Source organism: Phoca vitulina, unplaced genomic scaffold (assembly GCF_004348235.1).
Source record: "Phoca vitulina isolate PV1807 unplaced genomic scaffold, GSC_HSeal_1.0 scaffold99, whole genome shotgun sequence".
In the NCBI taxonomy this organism is placed as follows: Eukaryota; Metazoa; Chordata; class Mammalia; order Carnivora; family Phocidae; genus Phoca; species Phoca vitulina.
The window spans coordinates 3,439,466-3,452,269 of NW_022589802.1; the positions used below are offsets into that span (position 1 = coordinate 3,439,466).

The 12,804-nt window shown below is 39.0% G+C and overlaps 1 long non-coding RNA gene across 1 annotated transcript in view; it reads right to left on the reverse strand.

Annotated features, from left to right (window-relative positions):
• LOC116627582 overlaps nucleotides 1-10,082 on the reverse strand; it is a 62,245-nt gene extending 52,163 nt beyond the window's left edge. The window contains exon 1 of the long non-coding RNA XR_004298505.1: nucleotides 9,901-10,082. This is a non-coding gene — a long non-coding RNA (uncharacterized LOC116627582). The remainder of the gene's footprint in view (nucleotides 1-9,900) is intronic.
• Between the last annotated feature and the right edge of the window lie 2,722 nt (nucleotides 10,083-12,804).

Consider the following 12,804-nt stretch of genomic DNA (forward strand, 5'->3'; position numbering starts at 1 on the left):
ACAATTGCACCCAAAACCATAAGATACCTAGGAATAAATCTAACCAAAGAGGCAAAGGATCTATACTCAGAAAACTATAGAATACTCATGAAAGAAATTGAGGAAGACACAAAGAAATGGAAAAATGTTCCATGCTCATGGATTGGAAGAACAAATATTGTGAACATGTTTATGCTACCTAGAGCAATCTACAACATTCAATGCAATCCCCATCAAAATACCATCCACTTTTTTTGAAGAAATGGAACAAATAATCCTAAAATTTGTATGAAACCAGAAAAGACCCCGAATAGCCAGAGGAATGTTGAAAAAGAAAAGCAAAGCTGGTGGCATCACAATTCCGGACTTCCAGCTCTATTACAAAGCTGTCACCATCAAGACAGTATGGTACTGGCACAAAAACAGACACAGAGATCAATGGAACAGAATAGAGAGCCCAGAAATGGACCCTCAACTCTATGGTCAACTAATCTTCGAAAAAGCAGGAAAGAATGTCCAATGGAAAAAAGACAGTCTCTTCAACAAATGGTGTTGGGAAAATGGGACAGCACATGCAGAAGAATGAAACTGGACCATTTCCTTACACCACACACAAAAATAGACTCCAAATGGTTGAAAGACCTAAATGTGAGACAGGAGTCCTCAAAATCCTTGAGGAGAACACAGGCAGCAACCTCTTCGACCTCAGCTGCAGCAACTTCTTCCTAGAAACATCGCCAAGGGCAAGGGAAGCAAGGGCAAAAATGAACTACTGGGACTTCATCAAGATAAAAAGCTTTTGCACAGCAAAGGAAATAGTCAACAAAACCAAAAGACAACCGACAGAATGGGAGAGGATATTTGCAAATGACATATCAGATAAAGGGCTAGTATCCAAAATCTATAAAGAACTTAACAAACTCAACACCCAAAGAACAAATAATCCAATCAAGAAATGGGCAGAAGACATGTACAGACATTTCTGCAAAGACGATATCCAAATGGCCAACAGACAATGAGAAAATGCTTAACATCACTTGGCATCAGGGAAATCCAAATCAAAACCTCAATGAGACACCACCTCACACCAGTCAGAACGGCTAAAATTAACAAGCCAGGAAACGACAGATGTTGGCGAGGGTGAGGAGAAAGGGGAACCCTCCTACACTGTTGGTGGGAATGCAAGCTGGTGCAGCCACTCTGGAAAACAGTATGGAGGTTCCTCAAAAAGTTGAAAATAGAGCTACCCTATGACCAAGCAATTGCACTACTGGGTATTTTCCCCAAAGGTACAAATGTAGTGATCCAAAGGGGCACATGCACCCCGATGTTTATAGCAGCAATGTCCACAATAGCCAAACTATGGAAAGAGCCAAGATGTCCATCGACAGATGAATGGATAAAGAAGATGTGGTATACATAGACAATGGAATATTATGCAGCCATAAAAAAAGAAATCTTGCCATTTGCAGCAACATGGATGGAACTAGAGGGTATTATGCTAAGTGAAATAAGTCAATCAGAGAAAGACAAGTATCATATGACCTCACTGATATGAGGAATTTGAGAAACAAGACAGAGGAGCATAGAGGAAGGGAGGGAAAAATGAAACAAGATGACACCAGAGAGGGAGACAGACCATGAGAGACTCTTAATCTCAGGAAACAAACTGAGGGTTGCTGGAGTGGAGGGGGGTGGGAGGGATGGGGTGGCTGGGTGATGGACATTGGGGAGGGTAAGTACTATGGTGAGTGCTGTGAATTGTGTAAGACTGATGAATCACAGACCTGTACCCCTGAAACAAATAATACATTATATGTTAATAAAAAAAATTTTTAAAGAGACCCCAGTTAAATTTGAATTTCAGATAAATAATAAACAATTTTTAGTGTAAGTATATACATTGAGATATTTGGAACACAGTTATACCAAAAAATTATTTGTTTATCTAAAATTCAAACTTAACTGGGCATCCTGTATTTTATTCAGCAACCATATGCGTATACGGAGTTGGCATTGCAGGAGCAGCAGGTAGGCAGGCTGTCTGTATACTCATTTTGAAGCAAGGGAGTCAGTAGGCCATATGCCAGGGAGAGAACTGATCTCCCCACCAAAGCAAGTCTCTACTGCTATTCTCAGCTTGGGGGCTACCATAAACATATACAAACATGATAATTTGGTTTGATGAAAAACCCTCACCTGGGATGCCTGGGTGGCTCAGTTGTTAAGTGTCTGCCTTTGGCTCAGGTCATGATCCCAGGGTCCTGGGCTCAAGCTCCACATCGGGCTCCCTGCTCAGTGGGAAGCCTGCTTCTCCCTCTCCCACTCCCCCTGCTTGTGTTTCCCTCTCTCACTGTGTCTCTCTCTGTCAAATAAATAAATAACATCTTAAAAAAAAGAGAAAAAAAGAAAAAGCCTCACCTCAACTCAGGGCCCTTCTTTTTCCCTTCTTAATTGTTCCCAAGACTCTGTTTTTCCTCATTCATTGGGACCCCTTTGGGGATATTTTAAAAATATTTTATCAAGGATAAAAAGGATATTTTAAAAATAAGTAAAGGTTTAAATTTTAAGTCCATCTAAAGATGGACTAGGATTTTTAAAAAGGGTTGTAACCTGCTTCTGGCCAAGATGAAGTAACAGGGATTGAATTTACTCTCCTTCCTAAATAATCAACAGACAATATATTTTTGAAAAACCAGTATTGTTCAAGATGTTGGACATCAGGTAGTGAAAGACAAAGATGGGAAACAAATGAAGTGAGTGCTACAACTGTCCCAGCTTATTGCCTAGAAAGAAATGCCAGGCTGTGGGGTGGGGGGAATCCAATAAAGAGCTTGGTGTTTTCTCGGAGGTAAGGAAAGAGCTAGGAATCCAGGAAGGCCAATGAGGCTAAATTTCACAGGGCAGAATATTGGAGAGCTGAGTAGACAGGGTGTTCTAAAGATCTGCCAAAGGTCTCCCTTGGGTATTCGGTAGAGTACTGATCAGTGCATGCATGTGAGGGGCTACCGAGGCTTAGGAAAGAACCATCCAAAAACAATTAGAAGAAACAGTGTTTGGCATTAACACAACTCTGGGGATTATGCTTGCTCCTACCTGCCAATCTGGAAAATCTCATTCACAGGGCATTGGGTAGAGCATGCAGTAGTTCTTTTATCAGTATTGGGAAATACTTAGCCTTAGTCTGATAACTGCTCCAGTCCTGTCTAACAAATCATAAAAGCAAATCAGAAAAGTTCAAACTATTTTCAAGTACCTTAACTGCATCCCATAGCAGAGTTCAAGAATATTTATGATAACATAAAAATATGCAGCACCTAATAAGGTAAAATTCATGTTTGGCATCCAATAGAAAATTCCCAAGAATGCAAAAAAAGCAGGAAAATATGACTCATATTGAGGAGATAAATCATTTAAAACCAATCCAGAACTGAAACAGATGTTAGAATGAGTAGACTAGAACAATAAAATAATTATTATAACTGTACTCCATATGTTCAAAAAGTTAAGTAAAGACATGTGAGATATAAAAAAGACCCACATTGAACTTCTAGAGATAAAAATTACAATGTCTGAGATGAAAAATATACTAGATGATAATAATGGAAGATTAGACATTGTAGGAAAAAAGATTAGCGAACTTGAAGACATAGTAATAGAAACTGTCCAAATGAAACTCAAAGAGAAAAGAGGGTATAAATAAAGAACAGAGCATTACTGAGCTTTAGGACAACTTCAAAGGCTTAATATGTGTGTAATTAGAGTCCCTGTAAAATGGTAAGGAGCAGAAAACATTGAAGAAATAAAAGCTAAAAAATTTCTAGATATAATGATTATTATAAACCCACAGATTCAAAAATTTCAGTAAACTTCAAGCACAAGAAACATGAAGAAACTATACCAAGGCAATGTTATAATCAAATTGCTCCAAACTAGTGATAAGACAAAAAATATCTTAAAAGCAACAAGAGGAAAAAGTTACATTACGTATAGAGGAACAAAAATAAGGATTATAGCAGATTTCTTGTGAGAAACAACACAAATAAGAAGGTGGTAGATCAATATCTTTAAAGTACTGGATGAAAACAAATAAAAAACTTGTTGACCTCACCTTCTGTACCCAGTGAAATTATATTTCAGAAACGAAAGACTTTGTTAGACATACAAAAGCTAAAAGAATTCATCATCAGCGACCTGCAATACAAGAAATATTAAAGGAAGTCCTTCAGACAGGAGAAAATGATACCAGAAGGAAATACGAATCTACATAAAGGAATGAAGAGCACTGGAAATGGTAACTACATGGGTAAATAATATAAGATTTTTCTTATTATTATTTAAATTTATTTAGAAGATAATTAGCTATTTAATAAAAATAATAACAATTGAGTGTGGAGTTTATAACATAAGTAAAAGTAAGTCATATGATAATAGCACAAAAGAGAAGAGAAGAGAAATGGAGGTATGCTGCTATGACATTCTTATAATATGTGAAGTGGTATAGTATTACTTAATATTATTAATTAATAATATTATAAAGGCAGATCATGATAATAATGTACACTGTAAATCTTGAATCAACCACTAAAATAATGAAACAAAGAGTGATACCTTAAAAATGAACAAAGGAGATAAAATGGAATCTAGGAAATACTCCACTAATCCCAAAGAAGTTTTTTTAAAAAGAGAGGAAAGGGAGAACACAGAATATATGGCACAAATAAAAAGCAAATGAAAAAATAATACACTTAAATCTAATAATATCAATAACTATATTAAATATAAATCATCTAAACACCACAATAAAAAGGCAGAGATTGTCAGATTGGATTTAAATCCAAAACCTGACTGTATACTCCTTATAAGAAATGCATTTTAAATATAAAGACACAAACAGATTCAAAGTGAAAGGATGAAAAATACAATGCCAACACTAATCAAAAGAAATCTGGAGTGGTTATATTAGTATCAGACAAATTAAATTTCAGAATAAGTAAGTTTTAGAATAAAGAATGTTGGGGCGCCCAGGTGGCTCAGTTGGTTAAGCATCCAACTCTTGATCTCAGCTCAGGTCTTGATCTCAGGGTCATGAGTTCAAGCCCCACATTGGGCTCCATGCTGGGCATGGAGCCTACTTAAAAAAAATTAGAAGGGCACCTGGGTGGCTCAGTCATTAAGCGTCTGCCTTTGGCTCAGGTCATGATCCCAGGGTCCTGGGACTGAGCCCCGCATTGGGCTCTCTGCTCAGTTGGGAGCCTGCTTCTCCCTCTCCCTCTGCCTGTCACTCTGCCTGCTTGTGCTCTCTCTCTGTGTCAAATAAATAAATAAATAAAATCTTTAAAAAAATAAAAAAATAGAATAAAGAATGTTAACATGGATAAAGAAGGTCATTCCATAATGATAAAAGGGTTAATTCACCAAGAATATATGAGCTTATGAACCTAACATGAGGCAAAAACTGACACAACACAAGGATTAATAGAAATAAATAAAGCTGGAGATTTCAATAGCCTTCTCTTGATAATTGATAGAACAAGTATACAGAAATTCAATAAAGATATAAAAGATCTAAACAACATTATAAACAAACTTGATCTACTTGACATTTATAGAATAGTCCACCCAACCACATTAGAGTATATATTCTTTTTAAATATACATGGAACATTTACCAAGATAGACAATATTTTGGGTCATAAAACAAGTTTCAATAAAATTGAAAGAATTCAAGCCATACAAAGTCTGTTCTCTGATCATAATGAAATTAAGTTAGAAATCCATAACAGAAATATCTCTGAAAAATTCCCAATTATTTGGAAAGTAAATAAGACAGTTTTAAATAATCCACACATAAAGGTAGAAATAAAAAGTTAGGAAATGCTTTGAATTGAATGAAAATGAAAACATAACATCTAAAAATTTGGTGAAAGCTGTTAAAATAGTACTTAAGGGAAATTTTATAGCACTAAATGCCTATACTAGAAAAGAAAAAAGAATCTCAAATCATTCATCTCAGCTTCTACTTCAAGAAATGAGAAAAAGAAAGCAAATTAAACCCAAAGTAAGTGGAATACAGGAAAAAATAAGATCAAAGCAGAGATCAATGAAACAGAAAACAAGAACTATAGAGAAAAATCATTCTAACAAACACTGGTCGTTTCAAAAGATCAGTAAACTTGATAAACCTCTAGCCATGCTGACCAGGAGAAAAAGAGATAAGACACAAATTACTAATACTGGGAGCTGAGAAATGATGTCACTATGGCTTCTACAGGTATTTAAAGGATAAGATATCATAAACAACTTTATGACAATACATTTAGTGACTTAGATGAAATAGACCCATTCCTTGAAAGACACAAACTACCAAAGCTGACTCCTGAAGAAATAGAATATCTCTGTATCTATTAAAGAAATTGAATTTGTAGTTAGAAACTTTCCCATACAGAAAACTCCAGAAACAGATGGCTTAATTGGTGAATTCTATCAAACATTTAAGGATGAAATAAAAGAAAATATAAAAACCTGTCCCAGAGAATGGATGAGAAGGAAAGACTTTCCAACTCATTTTATGAGGCCAGCATTATTTTGATACCAAAGCCAGATAATAACATTGTAAGAAAACTACAGATCAATATTCATCATGAATGTAAATGTAAAAATTCTGAACAAAATTTTAGCAAATCAAATTCAACATTACATAAAATGGATAATACATTGTGACCAAGTAGAATTTATCCCAGGAATTCCAGGTTGGTCTAATGTTTGAAAAACAATCAATATAATTTGCCATATTAACAAATTAGTAGAGAAAAATCATATTATTGCAATGAAGGTCAAAAAAGCATTTAACAATATCCAACACCTATTGGTAATAATTCTCAACAAACTTTGAATAGATGGAACTTGCTCAACCTGAAGAAGGGCAACTACACAAAGTCTACAGCTAACATAAAACTTAATGGTAAAAAAAAAAAAAGCTTTCTTCCCAAATTTGGGAACACTGCAAGAATGTCCAGTCTCAGCACTTCTATACAACATTGTACTGGAGGTTCTAGCTAGGGCAATCAAGAAAAAAAGAAGGGAAATAAAGAAGAAAGGAAGGAAAGGAAGAAGAGAGAGAGAAAGAAAGGAAAAAAGGTAGGAAGCGAGGAAGGAAAGAAGGAAGAAAAGGCAATTGAGAATGGAAAGGAAGAAGTAAAACTAGCTTTATTCACAACCAATGATTGTCTATTCGCAATCAATATAATTGTGGAAAATGTGATGAAAATGTGCAAAAACAGCTAGTAAGTGAGTTTAGTAAGGTAACAGGATACAAGATCGATATACAAAAATCAGTTGTTTTCCTATTTACTACTTATGAATAATCAGAAATTAAAATTTAAAAATTCTTTTTAAAATAGCATCAAAGATATGAAATACTTAGGGATGAACCTGTGAAAAGGTGTGAGAGACCTCTACAGTAAAAACTATGAAACACTGCTAAAAGAAAATAAAAAGACCTAAATAAACAGAGAGAAAAACCATGTTCATGGGGCAGAGATTTCATATTGTTAAAATGTCAATTCTTCCCAAATTGATCTATGGATTCAATACAATACCAATCAAAATTCTAGGAGGTGTTTGTGTAGAAACTAACAAACTGATTCTAAAATTCACATGGAAATGCAAAGGACCTAGCAGAGCCAAAACTTGGAAAAAGAAGAAGAGTTGGAGAACTTACACTATTTGATTTCAAGACTTATTATAAAGCTGCAGTATTCTAGACATAGTGGTGTTGGTGTCCAAGATAGACAAATACATCAGTGGAATAGAATAGAGTCTAGAAACAGGCCCACACATTTATGGAAAACTGGTTTTTGACAAAGCTATAAAGGCAATTCAGTGGAGAAATGATAGTTTATATATATATATTTAAAGCAGGGGCTTCAACTCTTTCATTTTATTAAAATGGCACATAAATATTAAAAAAGCATACTGATCACTTCATATAGCTGTGAGCTCCCAGGTGTGTTGCTGAGAATGTCTATGTGTAAAAAAAATAATAAATTTTGATCCATACTACATGATATATACAAAAATTAATTCAAAATGTATCATGAGCCTAAATGTAACCCCTAAAACTTATTATAAAACTAGAAGAAAACATTGGAGAAGACCTTTGCAAAAGTTGATAAATGAGACTTCATCAAATTTTAAAATGTCTGCTTTTTAAAAGGTACTGTTAAGAGAATGAAAAAATAAGACCATGAGAAGACATTTGAAAATCATACCTCTTATAAAAGACTTGTAACTAGAATATATAAAGAAGTCATACAACTCACTAATAAAAAGACAACACAAATTTTAAAAGGGCAACAGATTTGAATAGACATTTCTTCAGAGAGGATATACAAATGGCCAATAAGCACATTAAAAGATGCTCAACATCATGAGCCATCAGGGAAATGCAAATCAAAGCCCCACTAAGACACCACTTTATACACATTACATGGCTACAATCAAAATGATGGACAATAACAAGCCTTGGCAAGAATGTGGAGAAACTGGAACCCTCATACACTGCTGGTGGGAATGTAAAATGGTGCAGCCACTTTGGAAGACAGTCAAGCAGTCCCTCAAAAGGTTAAACATGGAGTTCCCATATGACCCAGCACTTCCACTCCTAGGTATAGACCCAAGAAAAATGAAAACTTGTTCACACAAAACTTGTGCATGGATGTTCATAGCAGTATTATTCATAATAGTCAAAAGATGGAAACAACCCAAACTTCCATCAACTAATGAATGAATAAACAAAATGTGGTCTATCCATACATTGCAATATTATTCAGCCATCAAAATGAATGAAGTACGGGTAGGTACTACAACATGGATGAACCCTGAAAACATTACACTAAGTGAAAGAAGCCAGTCACAGAAGGCCATATATTGTATGACTCCACTTAGATAAAATGTCCAGAATAGGCATATCCATAAAGACAGAAGGAGGTTACTGATTGCCAGGGGCTGGGGATATGGGGAATAGGAAATGACCGTTTAATGAAAATATTGTGGAATTAGGGGCGCCTGGGTGGCTCAGTCGGTTAAGTGGCTGACTCTTGATTTTGGCTCAGGTCATGATCTCAGGGTTGTGAGACTGAGCCCTGCATCGGGCTTCGGGCTCAGCATGGAGTCTGCTTGTCCATCTCCCCACCCCCGCCCCCACCCCCTCCACGTGCACTCTCTCTCTCTCTTAAATAAATAAATACAATCTTTAAAAGAAGAAAGAAAATATTGTGGAATTAGTGGTGATGGTTGCACAACTTTGTGAAAACACTAAAATTACTGAACTGTATACTTTTAAAGGGTGAATTTTATGGAATGTGAATGATACCTCACTAAAGCCATTATTTAAAAAAGAAAAAAATGAATCTGGGTTATTCTGGGTTATTTCCATTTTTGTTTAGACTTTTGTATCTTTTTTTTTGTATTACATAGAATCTTTGGACAATATGAGTGGGAGGGAAGAGGGACAGTGCCATCCTAATATTACTGTATGGAATGACCTTGTGGAGCTGAAATGCAGTGTTTTACTATTTTTCAAAAATCTCTAAAAGAGACCTTTTATTAAAGCAAGGAGCCTGAGGCAGACCTCATTGGAATGGGTTCAGAAAAGTCATGGTAAAGCGTTTGAGCACTGTGGGAGATGCAAATGCATTGGCAATACATGGGTCCAGCTCCCACTACACTCACACTGGTTGGACTGTGTGAACTGTATGCCCAGGTGAAAGCAGCTTTGTCCCTGAGAAGAAACAAGGGGAACAGGATGGGTTTTTCAGCCATCTTCCCCCTGCTTCCGCTCAACTTGACCATTATGCAATGAAAATACCCAAGTCCATCAGAAAACCTGAGAGGTTGTTAAGGACAGGGGTGGCTCACCTGCATAGTAGAGAGTGGGTACTGGACTTGGGGGTTAGAGTCCCAGCTCTGCCACTTTCTAGCTGGGTGACCTTGGGAAATCCACACAGCCTCTTCAAGCCTCAGTTTTCTCTTCTGCAAAATAGGAGTAATAACATTTACAAGGCTGTCTATGGATTCCCACAGAAGATGTATGTGATTTGTGAAAGTGCTTCACAATGCTTGTTTGGTTGCATTTGTATGTGAAACTCCTGTAGAGTCATTACTATAATGTCCCCCAAATAGCAAGTTTTAAAGAGTCTAAACCACTCATGTCCCTCCACGTATCACACATGCCAGAACAGTATTTAAATACTGCCAGGTACTCCATTTACCACAGTAAGAATGTGTGGAGCATATACTCTGTAACAGGGTCTTCTCACATTTTCTCATTTAATTCCTGCAACAACCCTATTAGGTAGGTCCTCTGGGCTTCCCATTTCATGGGTAAAGAAATTAAGACTCAAAGAGGTTAAATGATTTAATCTTTCATGCCTCAAAGTAATGGAGAAAAGAGAAATTGGCAAGTGTTTGAACAGGAGGCAGAAGAAAGCAGTGATTAAGTGCATGGACTGTCTGAATCTCAGCCTCACCACTCACAAAGCACTTGTCTTGGAGTCAGTTGTCTCATCTGTAAAAGGGGATGATAATGGCATCCACCTCGGTTGGTATTAAAAGGATGAAGTGAATCAATACACAGAAGACACAGAGAACAGTGGCTGGCACAGAGGGTTAGCTATGATCAATAATTCATGACAAAATAATTTAATCATTTATGAGACATCAAAAATGTTAGGTTGATGATAACTAATATAACCTGTCTGATGGACTTCTGTGTTTGCTCACCACTTAGCAGTTGCATCATATTGGGATTTCTTTTGGATATTGACATGTTTTATGACTACCTCTCAGGCCACCAAAAATGGCTTTGTCCTCAAAGTACAGGCTAGTCACCCTTGTCTAGGGTGGACTGCCTTTATACCACCTCTCTGGAACCTGGGGCCCAGAGAGTGCAAAGAACTTGTATAATGTGACACATCAAAGGTATGACCAAGCTCAGACTGGAAGCCAGGTCTCCATTCATCTAAGCTCACTCAAAAGCCAGTGACCGGGTGTAGGATTGGGAAGGACTTGAGGACTGTGGGAGCACAGTGAGAAGCTTCTCCTAAGAGTCAGTGAAAGCTGTCAAGACATCTTTCTAAGAGAGGTAGATGATGTTTGCCTTGGTTCTTTGGCAATCTGCTGACAAGAAAACCTCTGCATGGTACTTCTGAGAATGTTTTTGGACAAAAACAGGGATACTAAATATCTAGTTGATAGAACAAAGAGGGGGCAACAAATGCCTTTTGGCACATGTTCATGGAGGTGTTAGGTGCTCAATCACTATCGCAACTGTGTAGATGTGCCATGGCCTGCCGGGGTCCAGGCAGTGTGAACAGAGTGGTGCTTGTGTCTGGGTAGTGGGAGGGTTCTGCCTTAGGACCTACTTCCCAAAAGGGCTGGGGTACTGGCACTGCTTCCCAAGGGGTCTAGGTCAGGGAGGTGGGAAGCTGTTTTTTGGTTTCTCTCACCCAGAAATTCTGCCTCAACAAACAAGGTGCCCACCGGCCTGCACTCTTTTGCTCTTTTCCCTCTTCAGGCTTTATAAAGTTCCTCAGCTTTGACCTGGGTCCAATGTTCCGGACCCTGCCTCCTCCTCAAGCTGGCTGGCTGGGCACCAGGGAGCCAGCAGGGAATGTTTTTGGATCTTGAGCATAGGAGGGGGATGGTTACTGTAACAGGGATGCTCTGAGCTCACCACCTAGTACCTCTAGTACCACCAATTCACTGAGACTCTGGGCCGAGTCTGAGCCTGCCCCTTCCCCACGGCTCAGCTGCCCATTTACAGAGCAAGGGGGTGAATGCAAGAGCCTCAGTGATCCTAGAAAGTGAGGGCAGGGAGGGATCTTAGCGGCCATGGAACCTGTCATTGACAGATGAGGAAACTGAGGCTCAGAGAAGTGGAGGGACCAATCAAAGTGACTCAGAGCACAGGTGGTTGAGTGTGACCTGGGCTCTGGGCTCTGTCTTGACTCCCATGGCAGGCTGTTCTTCCAACTGGTACCCCTGAGGACTCCACATGTGCCTCCAGCTGACCTGGATAGGACCTCGGCTTAGATGGGGGCTACTCCTCAGGAACAACTCTCCCGGGTTGCCTTAAATCTGTCCTGGAAGTAGGCAGGCTGGGCTCACACAGAACTCTCCAGGCTTCATTCTGACCAGGGCTGGAGCCATTCAGGGAGTCACAGAGGATTCTCCCCCCACCTTCTTTCTCATTGTATCAATACTCTTCAGCCAAGGCACCCACTCACCACCTTTCTGGCTGGCTGGCTCCTCCTCACAGCTCTCCCTCTCCCTCTCCCCTCCCTGGCTCCTGCTCACCCACTCTGGCTCCTCCTTGCCTGCTTCTAGCCCCTCTTAGCTCCCCTGCTCCTCTCAGCTGCCCACCCCGGCACTTGGTCTCGTTCTTGGCAAGCCTTCGAGGCTCTGCGGATCTGAGAATCTCTGGCCTCGTCAGACAGAGCAGAGACACAGGCAGGCTGCGCTGGCAGCGTCCCAGACCCCAAGGGGTTGGAGGTCTTGGGACTTGGGCCCCAGTGTTGAGCTGGGCCTACAGCTGCCTCAGAAGATGTCACAGCAAAAGGAGCAGCCTGGCAGGGTGGGGGCCTAAGCTGCAGGGACCAGGCTACCTGAGAGATTGGGGCAAGCAGGCAGGCAGGAGATCAGAAGCTGCTCGGATCCACAGGTGGCCTCACCCCACAACACCATGTCTACACAGACTGAACCTCTGTGCCAAGATGAGGGCTGCATCTACGTAATATGAGGCTCTGCCAGGTGAAGCCGGGC